Source organism: Panthera leo, chromosome A1 (assembly GCF_018350215.1).
Source record: "Panthera leo isolate Ple1 chromosome A1, P.leo_Ple1_pat1.1, whole genome shotgun sequence".
Taxonomy (NCBI): domain Eukaryota; kingdom Metazoa; phylum Chordata; class Mammalia; order Carnivora; family Felidae; genus Panthera; species Panthera leo.
Genome location: NC_056679.1, coordinates 209,529,522 through 209,547,956, shown reverse-complemented (window position 1 = coordinate 209,547,956; position 18,435 = coordinate 209,529,522). Strand labels below are relative to the sequence as shown.

Sequence of the window (18,435 nt, the reverse complement as noted above, 5' to 3'; positions counted from 1 at the left end):
CCCAAATGGTGACTGGCAATCTCAAATTTCAGTTTAATGGTATGAACTGATATCATGTGCCTCCTGGTATTTTCACTGAGGACCCGATATTAGTTACATGATATTCCTGCCAAAAAATGCATAACCTGAATCTAATTATGAGGAAACACTGTCAGATCGTGGAAAGAGGCTTACAGATATCCACAAAATAGGTCAATGTGTCCAAATTATTTCTTAGCAACTAATCCTCAAAACACACCCTATCCTGAACATGAAGATATGTGTGACCATCCTAACAGTTCCATTCACATACCTCTTCTTCAGTCCTTGACATCAGTCCCCCTTTGTTTTTCCCTCTGTATGTCTAACCATCTAGCTATTCCAGTGCCCATTAACCATCACCAGTGATTCAGCCTGGACCTCTGAACATCTTTACTTTCAGGTAATATTGACAAGTTCTTCCCACTAAGAGATTGTTCTTTCCCTACTGTCCTTCAAAATTACCACCGAGTGGGGCTATCATGCTACAGAAGCTGACTTCCAGCTGATACAAGTGTGTCATGTGTAACACATCTATAAACCAGGCTTGATTTTTTTTTTTTTTTACCCAGTTAACACATTCATTGGGCCCACACCCAAGGATCTATAGGTAATGATTAAGGGAGAGGACAATGCAACAATAGGCGATACCCTGGGAGTGTGAGCCCTTTGTTCAGGCAATGTACCTGTGCCTTCAAGACCACTTAATGATGAAGTGTTGAAGAATGAAGAATGAGAAGACCCATTCTTATAGCTTGATTAATCAGATAACACCAAGCCCATGGACAGCTCAGGTCACATGGTCACTTGGTATTCCATGAAAAACAAGCCAGGCCTATTTCCCAAAGGGAGTATTTTTGATTAGGTATGTCAAGTGGGATCCTGACAGACCAGTCATCTATTCCATTCCTGGAAACATCATGATCCTTAACTACTCATGATCAATCAACTACCCAATTAACTATTCCAGCTCTCTTACCAGAAGCAGCTTCCACCTTGAATCGTGCATTTAACTATTGCTACTTGTCTTCTGCCACTCCAGGATCTCAACAAGCCCACTGCAATCAAAATTCCCATTTCAATAGCAGCATCTCTCACCTTTACCCCTGCCCTGACCTAGAGAGGATTACACTGCAATATTTGCCAAGGATATATTTCTCACAATTTTGTTTCTCAGTGCATTGGTGAAAAGAGCATCCTCTGGACCTCTTTAGTTAGTTACTGGGTCATACGTCATATGTGAAATACCTACTTCAATAGTTCTTTCTCTCAGGATTCCTCCCCCTACATTATACCATGGATTTTTGACGCCTGAATTTCCTTCCATGTAGGCCACCTTTGAGTCCCATTTCCAGTCATTCAGCCAGGCCAAGAGTTACAACCATTACCGGTTGCACCAACTAGAACAATGAGTCCAGAATCTTTGGGAAATGCACCCACACCAACAAATTAAGCCAGATTTAAAATTAAGTTTCTTCCTCTCTGGCCTAGATTCTCATAATGCATTCCCACACCTGTTCCCTAGGTTTTTGCCTATATAAATGAGCAAAATCTTGCAATTCCTCAGTTGTGTAAACCTTTGCTTCATAAGATAGACATTGTACTTGTCTTTCTGGGGACATGCTGGTTTCTGACTCTGCTTACAGATCTGGAACAACGAGTGGTGGGAAATAGGGGCAGGAAGAAAACTGAAATCCCCTAGCAAGGAACTTATCTCAGTAAGGTCATTACAGAGTCCCTAAGCAAGCCCTGACCAGCCTTATCAAACAGAGAAGGAAAAGATGCTTTTATGGCAATGAGGTTCAATGGAGTTTTGGGGAACTTGGTACTCAGGTTCAACTGAACCCACTTCTCAGGGTCCCACTCTTTCCCAATCAATACCTAAAGTTTTACATAAAAGAACTAGTGGTTCTATGAGTTTAGATTATCTTTTAATCATCAGCCCACAGGATAAAATGGCATTTGATGTTAGAATGCATCAGCTCTGCAGCTACATGAAATAAATGGTTTTTCTAGAAAGTTGTGGAAGCTCCTTAGTCCTCTGATATGTCTCATGACAATAACCTTAAAATCCTGATCATATCATTTTCTTTCTTGAAGTTCTCCGATGTAATTATAAACAGCCACCCAACTCCACAGATCTTGTATTCCTTATTCTCACCATGGTGGTCAGCCGGCATTCTACCAAAGTCTTTGCTTTCACCGGGCGCTTCATTCTAAGTGACCAATATTTGAAGAAACTACTTCACCTCTACGTGTCACATACTGCTAGTATTCCATATTCTTTTTTTTTTTTTTTTTAATAAGGACTGCTATTTAAATTTTTTTTTTTTTTAACGTTTATTTATTTTTGAGACAGAGAGAGACAGAGCATGAACGGGGGAGGGTCAGAGAGAGGGAGGCACAGAATCTGAAACAGGCTCCAGGCTCTGAGCTGTCAGCACAGAGCCCGACGCGGGGCTTGAACTCACGGACCGCGAGATCATGACCTGAGCCGAAGTCGGACGCTTAACCGACTGAGCCACCCAGGCGCCCCACTAGTATTCCATATTCTAATGCTAACATAATCATTGCTACTTTCAAATCAAACCCAATCAAATGAAAAAAAATCCAAATTTCCAATTTTTTAAGAGTCTGTTGCCTATAACCCTCCTGGTACCAATCACAGTCATGGACAGGGTTCAATTCCAGGGAACATAAGCAATTCTAGCAAGAAAATGAAGAATGAAAAAACTTATTATAGGGCATTAGAAAGCTTACTGAATCAGGGCGCCTGGGTGGCTCAGTTGGTTAAGTGTCCAACTCTTGATTTTGGCTTAGGTCATGATCTTGGGATTTGTGAATTTGAGCCCTGCATTGGGCTCTGCATTGATAGTGAGGAGCCTGCTTGGGATTCTCTCTCTCCCTCTCTCTCTGCCCCTCCCCCACTCATATTCTCTCTCTCTCTCTCTCTCTCTCTCTCTCTCTCTCTCTCTCTCTCAGAATAAATACATAAGCTTTAAAAAGAAATAATTTTAAAAAAATTTTTAAAGCTTACTGCATCATTAGGAGAGTCAAGGATTTAGGTTGACATTTCAGAAATGGCTCCCCAAACTACATGGTAGATCTGGGTCACCAGGGGAGCTCTTGGTTCTCCCAAGATTAGGAAACTGCCACCTCTTAAACGTTACGACTACCAAAGTCTGGAAGCCATCACAGTGGAGCAGCCCTCATGGACAGGAAGCTGACACCACACCAAACCAGACATGCTTTAATCCTCACTTGCAAATGAGCTTTCTGTGACTGTCTCCTGAAATTCACACACTTCTGCTAATGCTGCTGCAGAAAATTCAAGTGCCTTAGGGCATCTGGTGGCTCAGTCTGTTAAGTGTCCGACTTCGGTTCAGGTCATGATCTCACGGTTCTTGAGTTCAAGCCCCACATTGGGCTCTGTGCTGACAACTCAGAGCCTGGAGCCTGCTTTGGATTCTGTGTCTCCCTCTCCCTCTGCCCCTCACCCACTCTCACTCTCTCTCTCCCTCTCAAAAACAAATAAACATTAAAAAAAAGAGAGAGGGAGAGAGAGGCGCCTGGGTGGTTCAGTCGGTTAAGTTTCCGACTTTGGCTCAGGTCATGATCTTACAACTGGAGGGTTCAAGCCCCACATCGGGCTCTGTGCTGACAGCTCAGAACCTGGAGCCTGCTTTGGATTCTGTGTCTCCCTCTCCCTCTGCCCCTCACCCACTCTCACTCTCTCTCTCCCTCTCAAAAACAAATAAACATTAAAAAAAAGAGAGAGGGAGAGAGAGGCGCCTGGGTGGTTCGGTCAGTTAAGTTTCCGACTTTGGCTCAGGTCATGATCTTACAACTGGAGGGTTCAAGCCCCACATCGGGCTCTGTGCTGACAGCTCAGAACCTGGAGCCTGCTTTGGATTCTGTGTCTCCCTCTCTCTCTGCCGCTCCCCTGCTCACACTCTCTCTCTCAAAAATAAATAAACAACTAAAAAATTTTTTTAAAAAAAGAAAATTCTAATGCCTTTATGACGAAACTTTTTTAAAGAAAACACAGAAGCAGTGAAAGCATGGCCTCTGCCTCATTTCTACCTTCTAAACATCCAGAGCCCTGAGGGTAGGGTAGTCTGGAAAATGTGGTGTTTGGCTCTTCAGCCACTACAGTACAAGAAGGCATATTAGAAGGCAGGTGGCGTAGACAGTAGGAGCAGATCTAGCAAACCCATCACAAACCCCAAATACTAAGTTCTAGTCTTAAGATCTGACAAAGAACTTTTGTAGCTGTAACTCTGTTTGCAACCAGTGGGTCCACTACTTACATTTCTTTATATTCCCCACATACCTATTTTTTAATTCCTCAACAGTTATAAATAAGTTGTAAGTTCCAATTGATTGAATGACTGGTTTAGAATATGTTATAACAGAGAAAAGCATTTATTTTTATTTTTCTGACTCATTTCTAGAAATCACTGGGCAATGTCTCCTCCACACAGCTGCAGCACAAAATATTTGCTGTTTACCTTGATGAGATACCAAAAGGTCTTCTGAATCATCTGAGTAACAATAAATTATATTTGGTAGCATTGTAGATGAAGTACGTTGTACAGTATACTCATTTCTGGAAACCGACATGGCAAACCAATACACCCCTTTTTTTCCATTCACTTCAGAAAACAGAGAGTTTACTGTCTCAAGGAAAGACACACTTTCATGGCCTCTTGAAGTCAGTAATGTGACTTACAGAAGAATCCCAGCAGAGATGAGCAGTCTGTCTTCTCCAAGATATCCCCTTTCTTATCGTGCATTCAGTTGTCTTGAAACTCCCAAAGTCTCTAGAGTAATTGTTTTGCCTGAAACAGAGAACATCTTTGTGAGTGTTTCTCAGAGGAACAACTGACCCAGAGAACTATAGGCCCTTCCTTCAAATTCTATTCTCAGCAGAGTACTGGTTTTGGGTATATAAATACCCAATTCATTCATTGTGCCTAGTATTGGCCAGAACCCAAACCTTGCACAGCCCCTTGGCCTGCTCAGATTTTGGGAGGGCAAAGGTCATCCTGTCCATCATCCTGTTTTCAGTCAGGACTATGCAAAATTAATCCCAACCTACAAGAAACTGACTGTAACCTGGGAATGACATAAAATAGCCATTTTCTTCTCTGGTCTCCTGTGTTACTTCCTAAGGCATTGATTGAAAGAAAACAAGTAGCTAATGAAAGGTGAAAAGATTCCACTTCAGAAGCACCAAGAAGACCTTGACAAAACCCGTATGGGCCCTCAAAATGATTTTTCAATGATTACTGTGTTTTACTCAAAAAGTTAAGGATTTGGGAGACAGCCCACAGCAAGCAATGTAGAACACATTGACTTGAGCAGACCAGATCTCTCTCTCTGCAAACAAAGAGGGAAAGAAAGAAAATGAAGATAATTATCGTAGTAATTCAATAGCCCCCTTTCCTCCTGAAATGCTAACATCCTTGCCTCAAACTTTGGTGGAGACTGATTACAGCTTAGTAGCTGCTCTGGTCATGGACCTTAAGAGCATTCTTCAGAGTGGAATGGTCTTCCATTCCACGTCCCCGCTGCAAACTTCGTGCTCCTCAGCAATACAGGATAATACCCTTCACTTTCTTTTGACAGTCAGACCCAAACTTTCCTGTCTAACCCTAAATTCTCAAGGCTTTTCTATCAAGGAATGCTAGGTGCCCCCTGGAGGAACTAGCCAGGATGGAGGATAATGGCCCCAAAAGAAGGTGTTTACTATGCCTTTATTATTATTTTTTTAATGTTTATTTATTTTTGAGAGAGACAGAGACAGAATGTGAGTGGGTCAGGGGCAGAGAGAGAGGGAGACACAGAAGCAGAGGCAGGCTCCAGGCTCTGAGCTGTCAGCACAGAGCCTGACGTGGGGCTTGAACTCACAAGCCGCAAGATCATGACCTGAGCTGAAGTCAGACGCTCAACCGACTGAGCCACCCAGGCGCTACTACTATGTCTTTATTTTTAAAAGGAACCATGGGCAATTAAATGTCATTTATACTCCTTTTTAAGAAATCAAGGAAGGAGTAAGAACAACCTCTCAGGATATCTTTTTAGAATCCTGTCTGGCCCTCAAGGCAAGTCCAGCTGTGTCTTGTCCCTTTGTGGCATCTGCCTGTCATTGTCTTACAACTCCTTCCCCCAACATGCACCAATGGAGGCTTCTGCCTATGCTTTGCCTACCAGACCTAATTTGTGCATTTCATTCTCCCTAATTGTCTTACCCCCGCCACACACACACACATGATCCTCTATCACAACCCCAACATAGTCATAAAAGGCAATGACTTCAGAGCTAAATAGTGTGAGCTCTAATTGTGGCTCCACCATATACAAACTGTTGGGCAAGTTCTATTCCTTAATGTTCTAATCTGTAAAATGAAGTTAATAATAGCATCTACCACAAAAAGTTGCTTTTGAAGGTTAAGTTATGAATGCTATTCAAGTGATCAGAAAAAATGTCTGGCATAAGGTGGTACTCAATATATATATCAGCTCTTATTGTTACAGGATATGGCATCTAGATGGCATATTGAGTAATTACATTTCCTTCCTGTTCTAACAAACAGTAAAGTACTAGATGTTGGCTATGCCCACATCTCCATTCAGAGGAAAGTGGTCATGGATATTCTTTATTCTTTATTAAGATACTATCGCTGATGGTCACTGAACCAAAAATGAGTGACCAGGACTGAGGCAACCACATGTCCATAAGATAAACATGAGCAAGACATTGCCAAGGAGACAACTTGACCTAAGAAGCTACCTAATCGAAGCACTCCACATTGAGTGGTGACAACCCAGCCCGATGAGAATTTCTCTCTTGGAAAGTTGGAATATAAAAGCACACAAGGAAGAAAACAATAGAGGCCTGTTTGAAAGACATCGAAAAAATGGCCAGATCACTAGTAGGGCAGCCATATTCTGAACGGCAATTATTCACTGAGTTATTCATGAAGCCAGAAGAACTTTAAGCCTGGGAAGCAGAGGATCCAGTGATGGCACAGGTGGTGAGATAACTTCCCACATTCTTTTTTCACTTCATTCACACACTTAGCATATGCAACTTTCATCAACCAAAAGAAAAAGTCCCAAATGTACAAGTGAAAAATATCCAAACTGTTAACACAGGATTAACTAATACCAGCTACTTTTAAGTACAGCTGTATAAATTCAAAAAAGCTATCCTGTATGTATATACAAAATTGTTTATACACAAGTCTATACATAGGGTCTATACGTTTATTTCCTCAGAACCCTTAGGTGCCACCTCTTGGTGAAGACACCAACACTTCATTCACATATTTTACGAAAAAAGAAAGACTATTTCCAGGACTGACAACACTGTGCATATTGTATTCAGATCATGTAGGCTCCATTCAATTGATTAGGATCTTTCTGGTGCATCTTTGTGTTAAAACCTATCTCTTAAGTGGTGATTTTCAACCTTCAGTGTTAATAGAAACCTGTAAAGTTTGTTAAAATGTAGACTCATGGGCCCCTTCCCTAGAGATTCTGATTCAGTAGAACTGGAGTGGAGCCTCAGACAGGGAGGGTCACTATTTGTGACCTCACAGGTTATTCACCGCACTCCTCCAGGAACACATTCATACTGACGACAATGCGAATGCTTCCTGAGAGTTGTGCAGTGCACAACCTGCCCACCTAAATGTGGTGGCTATGAATAGTCCTCATGTAAGTGGCTCTAAGTTCACACTAAGAAATACGGAGAGTGACTTAGATATGTGCCTTTTTTGCCATCTCAAAGAATCCAACAAATACGAGTTCCCTGCTGATCCACCGAGTTCCTAGTTACTATTCATGCTTACAAGGTGTCTACAGTTGGGCAGGACTAAAGCAGAGAGGGAAAAGGATAGGCAGAAAAAGGACCAGTGCATTTGTGTTTCATTATAAGCTTCAACAAGAGGCTTGAAGTCTAGTCTAAATACATGTCCCTTCTGAGTGCTACTGCTGTGAAGCAATTGGAATGAAAGCAAATACAAAGAGCACAGAATGAATTGCTGGTGAAAACCCTACAACACCCTGAGGCACTGGCATTGCGCTCCCACCTCCCTGCCCCTCATTATAGATGTTGCTTTCGAAGCCCCATTAATTGGTGAGGGTCCCAATATACTTAAGGAGTAGAAAGATGCACAAGCCCCTGAAAAAAATCATTGTGCTTCTAGAGAAGGGATTTTTTAAATTTTTTCAAGTTCCAATTAGTTAACATACGGCGTAATATTAGTTTCAGGTGTACAATATAGTGATTCAACACTTCCATACATCACCTGTGCACTCCTTCATCCCCATCACGCAGTTAATCCATTCCCCCCCTCCCCTCTGGTAACCATCAGTTTGTTCTCTATAGTTAAGAATCTGTTTCTTGGTTTGCCTCTCTTTTTCCCCCTTTGCTCATTTGTATTGTTTCTTAAATCCCATACAAAAGTGAAACCATGTGGCATTTTTTTTGACGAACTTATTTTGCGCAGCATAATATTCTCTAGCTCCACCCATCTCGTTGTAAATGGCAAGAGTTCATTATTTTGTATGGGTAAATAATATCCCATTGTGTATATATACCACCTCTTCTTTTTTTTAATTTTTTTTAAGTTTATTTATTTTCAAGAGACACCGGGAGTGTGGGGGAGGGGCAGAGAGAGAGGGGGGGAAAAAGGATCTGAAGCGGGCTCTGTGCTGACAGCAGACAGCCCAATGCAGGGCCTGAACTCACAAACCATGAGATCATGACCTGAGCTGAAGTTGGATGCTTAACGGACCAAGCCACCCAGTTGCTTTTCTTTCTCCATTCATCCATCTATGGGCACTTGGGCTGTTTCCATAATTTGGCTATTGTAAGTAATGGTGCTATAAACATCAGAGTCATGTATCCCTTTGAATTAGTATTTTTGTATTCTTTGGATAAACACCTAGTAGTGTGATTGTTGGATTGTAGAGGAGTTCTGTTTTTAACTTTTTGAGGAAACTCCATACTGTTTTACACAGTGGCTGCACCAGTTTGCATTCCCACCAACCATGCAAGAGGCTTCCTTTTCCTCCATATTCTCACCAACACCTGTTGTTTCTTGTGTTGCTGATTTTACCCATTCTGACAGGTGTGAGGTGATATCTCATTGTAGTTTTGATGATAAGTGATGTGGAGCATCTTTTCATGTGTCTGTCTTCTTTGGAGAAATGTCTATTCATGTCTTCTGCCCATTTTTTTAATTGGATTATTTGTTTTTTGGGTGTTGAGTTTTATAAATTCTTTGTCTATTTTGAACACTAACCCTTTATCAGATATGTCATTTGACAATAACTTCTCCCATTCCATAGGTTGCCTTTTAGTTTTGTTGATTGTTTCCTTTGCTGTGCAGAAGCTTTTTATTTTAATGTAGTCCCAATAGTTTATTTTTGCTTTTGTTCCCTTGCCTCAGGAGAAATATCTAAAAAGAAGTTGCTACAGCTGCTGTCAAAGAAGTTACTGCCTGTGTTCACTAGAGAAAGGATTTATCATCTTGTATCAAGTGAGTTCAAGTCAACAGGTTTTTGCTGAGCACAGTTAGGTGCTGATGGAATTAAAAAAAAAAAAAATTAGAAGACTCCATCCGAAGCCACCCAAGGAGAGAAGTGTCTCTTGTGAAGAAGAGGGACACAACTAAAACATGTAAAGAAACTGGAGGACAAGGAAGAAAATATGTCATCAAGTACAAAGTTAATGAGGCGGTACCTGAATTAGAGCTCAGGAAACCAAGAGACAAGCGAGGCTGTGCAGTGCCACATGGAGGCACTTGAAGAATATTCTAGCAGCTACTTTTGTAAACAGTAGAGGTGTCTGAGGTTTGAAAGGAGAAACACACTTGGTCATTTTTCTGTCAGTCGGCATTTCCTTTGATCCCAGTATTGGACTTGGTCACATTCACATGCTCTGGACCCTAACATTTTACTCTGATTTTCCCGAGTGCACCTCACTTCTGCCACACGCATGCCTAGACTTCTCAGACACTGGGCTAGGACACTAACGGGAACCACCCAGCACTTGTGCGAAACTGGTGAAGCGAGGGAGATGACACCTGGGGCAATCCTTGACATGTCAGGGCTGAGAACTTGCGGGTGCCTGTCCCACTTGTGTCCCTTGAGTGGACAGTTCTGAGAGGCATTTTTCATGGCTCTCAGTCCCAGAAGGAACAGGCCCCAGTTTCTCACAGCAGTGACCAAACTTGATAACAAACTCTTTACCAACTGGCTTTGCCGCTTGTCTTGTTTTCCTTCTTCCCCATCCCCCACTCCCATTCGCTGACCTCATTTCCCAAACCACCTGCATACAAACCCTTGTCTTATGCCCTATTTCTGATAGGAACCCTGGTATAAACAATCTCCTAGAGAGATAACGGTTTCTGGTTCCTGATATTTTATGCTCAATTGGCAGGGAACTCTGACACAGGCCTTCTCCCTCAAGCACACTCATCTCAGGAAGGTTCAAACCAAAATGTACTGTGTGCTTCATCTGAGGTTTTGCCAAAGGCAAGATTATAATTCCCAAAGGCCCAGGATATGAGGACGAGGAGCAGAAGGGAGTATTTTATATTTCCCAAGTCCCCGTTATGTGCCACTACTGTGCTATATGTTTGTATCTTATCAACTGTTACATAAACCTGATGAGGTGGGTAGAATCCCTTTTTTTTTTTTTTTTTGTAAGAAATGAGGAAACTGCTCAGCAAGCAAGAAGTGACAGAATCAGGATTTGAATTCAAGTCTGACTGTCAAGTCCATATTTTGCCCACTTACCTGATGTTTTCTCCCACGTACTAATTCATGCCTGGGGTTAGGTGCCTGTTTCTCAACAGCGTCAGGGGTCTTCATCTTTCAGTTTTGTCAGTTTGGGAACTCGAAATCAGTGATCTGCAGCAATTAGGTGGCATTTTAATCTCTCCAGGTTGTGGCATAGAGTTGTCCCTTTAAGCAAGAGAGAAAGTTCAGAACATAGAAAGCTGCTTATGTCTGTATGCTACACCCAGGAATTTAAAGCCGGCTTCAGTTTGGCTCTGAGAAATGCAAGGCACCTGTCTGGCCAGTAATGAACACAGAACGTGAGTCAGACCTATCATGGCTCGGGGCTCAATGCTGAGCACACAGTAGGTACACAAGAAACATTTGCCAAACTACCCGTGAGCTCTGAGAGCCAAGGCTCCGCTTCCCTCCAAGTGCCTGCCAAAAGTAAATTGTTGGGGGCCACGTAATACACCTCTATGCTCTCTACACCGAGCCCTACTTGTACCTTTTACATGCCAGACCCCAGAATAACAGAGGTCTAAACACATTTACGGAAGTCACACAGTAGCATTTTGAGACTGAGAACCGCCGGCCTCCTTTGTGATCACATAGCTTCTTAACCCACAGCTCTTTGAGCTGCCACTGTTTATACTGCTCATACAGGATTAACTAGATCCCCACTGCTTTGTGTCATCCTCTGTGCTCTTCCTGTTTTTGTGTTTATTTACTAATTGGCTGGCTCTAGTTGTTTCCTATTGATTTACAATTCAACTCAGAAAAAGTGATTCAAGTGTAGAGTATTGAAGGCTTGGATCTATATTCTTACACAGCTTCTTTGGTCAGAGACCATGTCGTCTCTGGGAATATCCACTCACCTAGCATTTCCCAACCTTGGTGAAGAAGAGATCAGAATCATTAAACCTCCCAGAGTAGACAATGCCACATTCATTCATTCACTTATTGAGACAGAATACATTATTTGTACACAAAGAAAAGTAGGGGGCATGTGGCTGGCTCAGTTGGTAGAGCACACAACTCCGTCTCTGGGTCATGAGTTCAAGCCTCACGCTGAGTGTGGAGTCTACTTAAAATACAATAAAAAAAATTTTTTTAAGTCTAAAAATAAAGACAAGTAGGGACTTTAATCCATTTTCTTGAGCACCAGGATGCCACAGAGTTAGGACTCTATGCAGTGTTTCTCAAACTGCAGTCCCTTCGACCAACTGCATCAGAATTCCCTGCCATGATTATAAATATAGATTCCTGGACTCTTTCTCAGACTTAATGTAACAGAATTTGGTTTTGGTTTTTTACCAGGTTATTATTAACCAGGAGATTCTCATCACACTAAAGTTTAAGACCCCCCCCCCCCCCAAGATCTATGAGGACTTACATGCCCTACATGGCCAAACAAAGATTTCATTAGTGGACATCACCTATGCCTTGTCCAGTTCAGAGCCCTCAGGCAAGTTCTGGCACTGTATCACTTAATCTTCCTTCATTACATGAATTTAAGTCAATGAATTGGTAGGGGTGAAAAGAAACTGAGAAGAGAAGAAAAATCAAGGTACTACAATCCAAGAAATTCACTGATGAACTCAGGAGGAAATTGTCCCAAGAATAAACCATGACAGTTAAGTCACAGAAAACACATATTTCCAACTATTTCCCACATCTGTGTATGGCCTTCAATAACTTCCTGCAGGTATCCCCTTTTGGCTCCAAAACTGTAGTTATCCAACTTATACTCTGGAAGCAGGGAGGAGTTAACCCAATTGTCTAATTTCCATTGGGAATGCAGGAGAAATTTGGCTTTATCTCAAAGCTATGTGTTATAATAACACCATTTTACAATTTACAATTGCAAAGTAATTTATGGTTTCTGACATCTTTTAAGGATAATACCCCACTTAAACTTTGCATTGTTAGAAATACCCAAATTATAATGTATACACTAATAAGGTTAACAGCAAGCCAGGATTTGGTTGTCTCCTCAAGTAGTTTTTTATTTTTTTTATTTTTTTAAATGTTTATTTTTGAGAGAGAGAGAGAGAGAGAGAGAGGGAAAAGGGGAAGAGAGAGAGGGAGACAGAATCTGAAGCAAGCTCCAGCCTCAGAGCTGTCAGCACAGAGCCCACCTTGGGGCTCAAGCTTGTGAACCACGAGATCATGACCTGAGTTAAAGTCAGATGCTTAGCTGACTGAGCCACCCAGGTGACCCTCAAATAATTTCTTTTCAACACAATGAGGTCTTGAAAACAAGATGAGAAGACATTCTTCAGCAAGGATGGAGAAACATGCAAACTCTGACTCATAGACTGAGTTTCCCAAGACAACATCAATGTCCAGACATGTACTCAATGACAGAAAAAAAACAAAAAAACAAAAACCTGATGATTTGTCAGAATGAAAATTAGCTCCTCTGATTCAGTGGGTTTGAGTGTATAAATTTTGTAAAATCACCTGCTATAGATCAGATTCCAGGAGACCTATCATGTCTTAAATCATTTCCTGAATGTATTCAAATCTGCCTGTTGAAGAAAGGTTCACTCTCATGCATAATGTCTTTGACCACAAATAAAGTCTCTGCCATCTGTTTTCACACTAGGAAAACACTATTTGGATTCAGTGATGAAATAAAAAAAAATCCTAGTCACATAAATCCAAGTTTTGTTCTCTTACCCTGGGATCCCTCCTGCTGAAATTACAAGAAAAAGAACTTTGTTAATTAAAAAGATGAAGTGTGAACATGTGTTATTCAAGAATATTGATACCTCCACCTACATCTCCAAATTATTAACATTCACATGGCCCTTGGTTTTTGTTTATCGGCAACAAGAGCTTGTTTAAATCAGGGCTTCAGATACGTCATTTTATCAGGCACCAGCAATGTTTCAGAGGGTACATGGAGATGTCTTTCTTTTTGGAGCTCTTTATAGCTCTTTTAAACAAATATTCCAAGGATATTTATTGCCACTGAGTATCTTATTGAAATAGGAAAACATAGGTGGATTCGGTCACTAAAGAACTCCAGAGAATTTAAAACTGGTTAGACAAAGGAAATGTCATTATCATGGTTGATACAGATGGATACTGAATCCTTAAACTCCCCCTGTTGATGACTTTTGCTCTGGATTATGGAGGACATTGATCAAGGGTAGACATATAGTCTTCAATACAGCCTGGAGTTTCAGTATCACACTTCCAGTTCTACCCTGGGGAGCTAGTTTTGAGGACTTTTTTTTTTTCCTCCTTTAATACCAGACCTAGAATTAGAGCAGGCTCAATAGCCTGTTACTTGTCTATTTTCTCTCCAGCCCTCACTATGTTCCTGACTCTCACATCTTACCATTGTCCCTCCAGAGAAGGAAGTAGGGGAATGTGTAAAATGTGAGGGAGCCCTTCCTCTGAACTATCCCCTAGGCTTCTTTTCCCTGGCCCCATCCACAGGAGGACCTCAGGCCTGGAGGTGCCTGGAACCTGACTTTCTATCATCCTAGAAAAGAGGGGATGAAGGGTGGTTCTGTTTATAATCTTTACACTTCTCTCAGCAAGAGCCCCACCTTCTAGCATGCTGGCCTCCTTTCCTTGAGTATAACTAATCCACATCCGCATCCTTCCTTTCAGGGATAGAATACGGGGCAGTGGGAGGATGCTTCATCTCTGCAGCTTGGAAACATTATCAACCCACTATCTCAGGGCCACACAAGTCAGAGGTCCTTTCTGCCACCTCTTACTTCTGCCCATGACCCCATCATTCTCCCAGGGCAGAACATCCAGGCCATGCTCTTCCCTTTGTGTCCCAAATTAGTTCAGATGAATCCTTCACACCATCTCTTACATCTGTAGCTTTCCATATTCACTGCTTTGACTCTAATCCAGACTTTACTATTTGCATACCAGGATATATTAGAAGAGGCTCTTATCTTGTGTTCCTTGACTCATCCACCAATCACTCTCTGTTGTTTCAAAGGACTCTTCCTGAGAGTCATTGTTTTCATGTCATGATGGTGGTATAGGAAAATATTAAGGGGCATGGATACTGAGGTCAGTCTGTCTGGGCTCCAATCCTGAATCTGCTACTTATTAACTGTTACTTTGGGCAAGTTACTTAATCACTCTGTGCCACAACATCCTCCACCTGAAATAGGGATAATATATACATATCTCATAGGATTAATCTGAAGATGAAATGAATTAATATAGAAAAGGGTCTGGTATTTAATAAGCATCCAATAAGTGGTAGCTATTATTACTATTATTATGGAATATGGCTCATACTTCTTGGCCCAGCATCCGTTGGCCTACACAATCTCTACTCTGGAACTGTACTCTTAAAATGGTAGCTGCTATCTTGGAGCTCCCCATAGCTTCTAAAAGAAATTAGAAACCCACTTAAGGTGATAAGCATGGTGGCCAATGAGCAAATATTTAATTCGAGCCAAGAGCCTAGAAGAAGTACAAAAAGCCGGGGAGGAGATGTGGTTTTCTTCCCTCTGCTGCTCCTGGGGACACATGCTATGCTCTGTGAAGCCAGAAGGAAAATTTGAGCTGATTATAATCTAATGAGGCTGCCAAATCAGTTTTACTTTCCAATACAGCATAATGACTGGTGAGTCCCCTGGGCCCTAAGTCAGGGTTATTTTAACTGGTGGCATTATCTGGGTCAGACCAGTCAGCCTCCACGGGGAACACTCTGGGAAATGTCATCTTCCAAGGCAAAGTGGGAGCAGCCCTTACCACTCAATAGATGGTGATACCCATGGCATTTCCAGGGCAATTTCTGAGTTCATGAGATATAACAAGGGAACACAGGATAGGAAAAACAAAAGGGAAAGGAGAGAGAAGAGGGACAAGGACACAGCATAGCAGGGGGAAAGAAACAATACAAGTGGAATAGCAGTTAAGGGGCAGAGGAAAAGTGATTTAAAAAGAAGAAGAAGAAGAAGAAGAAGAAGAAGAAGAAGAAGAAGAAGGGGAGGAGGAGGAGGAGGAAGAAAAAGAAGGAGGAGAAGGAGAAAATAAAAAGCAAAAAGAGTAGAAATTAAAGGAACTGAGTACTGGGGGACAAAGCATGTCTGGAAAAAGAACTAGAAGCTCCAAGGGGCTTGTGTGACTGATGGATTCCGAAGACCTAAAATACACAAGACCAAAAAAAAAAAAAAAGAGGAAGGAAATACACAACACGGACACACCTTTGGAGTCTAAGCAGTGTCATCTAGAAATATTTGTTAATAAGCTCAGTAAAGTGCGAAATCGAAGACTGGTCTGGCAAATTCGAATCAACCAGTTAGATTCTTAAAGCCTCAGACCTCTCTTCTCCAGCCCTAGCAGGTGGCGTGGGCAAGTTACTTGGGAGTTCCCCCATATACTGCTTGGAAACAAGGCTGGTTCAACAGGCTTTGAATCCCCAGGCAAACCCATGCCGTTGCTGACAGGAAGTGGGATCCACCGGGTTTGCCCCAAGGTTAGCAGCACGGGGGCGGGGCCTCTGCCTCCCTCCCCATTAACGGTCTATAGGGGAAGGAGGCCTGGGCAGCATCAACTACGCTTTGGGGTAATAATTTAGCCACCCCAAATTACAGGGTTTTCACAAAATGGTCACTATCTTTTCACACTACATTGTGGAGAGACGGTGAAAGAGCTTATATTTCTGAGCTCTTTGTCTCGTATGTCAAAAACATCATGAAAAATACACTTGAAAACCACTGCTATCACCTACAGAATCAGGAATGGAGATGAGATTTACAGACCAGTTTATCCTTTATACCGCCCTCCACCCCTCCCCCGAAGTAATAAAAATGGGAATATGGGGAAATGCCAAGGTGCAATTCAACTAAGCAATATTTTTCAGAAGTTGAGAAACCTTTCTCTATTAAAAGTTCCAGGGGCACCTGGGTGGCTCAGTAGGTTGAGAGTCTGACCCTGGATTTCAGCTCAGGTCATGATCTCCCAGTTTGTATGTTCAAGCCCCAGGTCAGGCTCTGCACTGACACTGTGGAGCCTGCTTGGGATTCTCTCTCTCTCCTCTACCCCTCCCCTGTGTGCGCTCTCTCTTTCTAAAAAATAAATGAACTAAAAGACTAAGTAAATAAACGAAAAAAAAAAAAATTCCCACACAGGAGATGGATGCATTGAAACTAAGGAAGGGGGTGGGAATTAAATAAGATAAACCTTTAGACTAGAGGGCACTACTTGGTTTTCTTTTGCTTCTCCTAAAGTTTCCCAACGTTAGCCGATTGCAATGTGTTTTTTCTTGGTTTTGCTTAGTTTAGGTTTTCCGTTTACCCTAGGGCTATGACGGGGACTTGGTAATGATGAGGTCATGTTCCATGGCAATCGGTTAGGTTCTTAGAAGGTTTTTGAGTTTTTTCCGCCTTTCTCCAACTCGAGGGCCACCCCTGTAATGGAGCCACCACCACCTCTCACCGGCTTTCCTGCCGTGGCTTCCACACTTACCGTCTTTACTACCCGCTGTCCAAGCGGCAGCCGGCCAGCTCTGCACTGCCTCTACCACGCCCCCTGCCACTTCCTGCACCCTGTGCTTCTCCTTCTTGGCACTGTCCACAGTTTGTATACGTGCAGAGGTGCAATTATTTGACTACCGACTCTCTCCCGCTGGACTATAAGCACAGGAAGGCAGGGGCAGCGCAGAGCAGAGAATCCTCAGGGCCTGTTACACCGCCTGTTACCCGCTGGAGCGGTGCCGGCGGGCTGGCGGGATCAGGTCACGTGGGTGTGGGGGAGGCAGGGCAGGGAGGGTAGGCTGCCAATCAAAGGCCACGGGCATGTGACCTTGGCTGGCCAATCAAAATTCTTTGCTGAGTTGTTAAAAAAGCGAAGCTGTGCGAGGCCTTCTGTGTTGGGTTGGGGTTTTCTAGAAGCGTACCTGGAGTCGAAAACTCAGGCGCAAGTGAGTTTTTGAGGCAAGGCTCCAGAAGCCTCCCAGGAGAAACTAACAAGGAGAAGGGGAAGCAGGATAGGGAAGAGGCCAAGCAATGGAGGAGGCGTCAGGAAAAAGACTTTGGCGGCTACCCTGGAGCGCTCTTATGGGCTGTTGAGGAGGTAAGGTTGGTTCAGACAGGAAGGTTGGTCCAGGTAGCTCTTTTTTTCTCCCATCTCCTTGTCTCTTCCCGGAGTCCTGGGCTCTAGATAAAAAGTTGCCACAGCCACCTGCGCGGGCTTTGGTTCTGGCTCACTTTTCATCCGTTTTATCAAACTCTTTCTGCCTTGGCATCCCTCACCTGAACCACAGATTTTGCATTTTGCTTTTTATCATCTGCACCGGTAACCTGGCTCCCGATGTTGGAACCACGCATATTCTCTGCTTGCTTCCATGCGCTGGATCCCAGGCACGAGGTGCCTCCGCGGTTTCTATGCGCCTTATGGGAGAGCCGAGACTCAAAGACCTAACCCAACTCCAAGACGCTGTGCTTACATGAGCTTTTTTTTTTCTTTTTTTAATGTTTATTTTTATTTGAGACAGAGACAGAGTGCGAGGGGGAGAGGAGCCGAGAGAGAGGGAGACACAGAATCTGAAACGGCTCCAGGCTCTGAGCTGTCAGCACAGAGCCCATCCTGGGGCTTGAACTCACAAACCGTGAGAACATGACCTGA

At 42.8% G+C, this 18,435-nt stretch overlaps 1 long non-coding RNA gene across 1 annotated transcript; it reads right to left on the bottom strand.

The window, feature by feature from the left end:
* Window positions 1-4,495: 4,495 nt before the first annotated feature.
* LOC122201938 lies at window positions 4,496-17,443 on the bottom strand. The gene is made up of 3 exons (XR_006194384.1): window positions 17,278-17,443; window positions 10,834-11,001; window positions 4,496-4,859 (listed from the first exon to the last, which is right to left on the bottom strand). It is a non-coding gene; the product is annotated as an uncharacterized LOC122201938 (long non-coding RNA).
* Window positions 17,444-18,435: the final 992 nt, after the last annotated feature.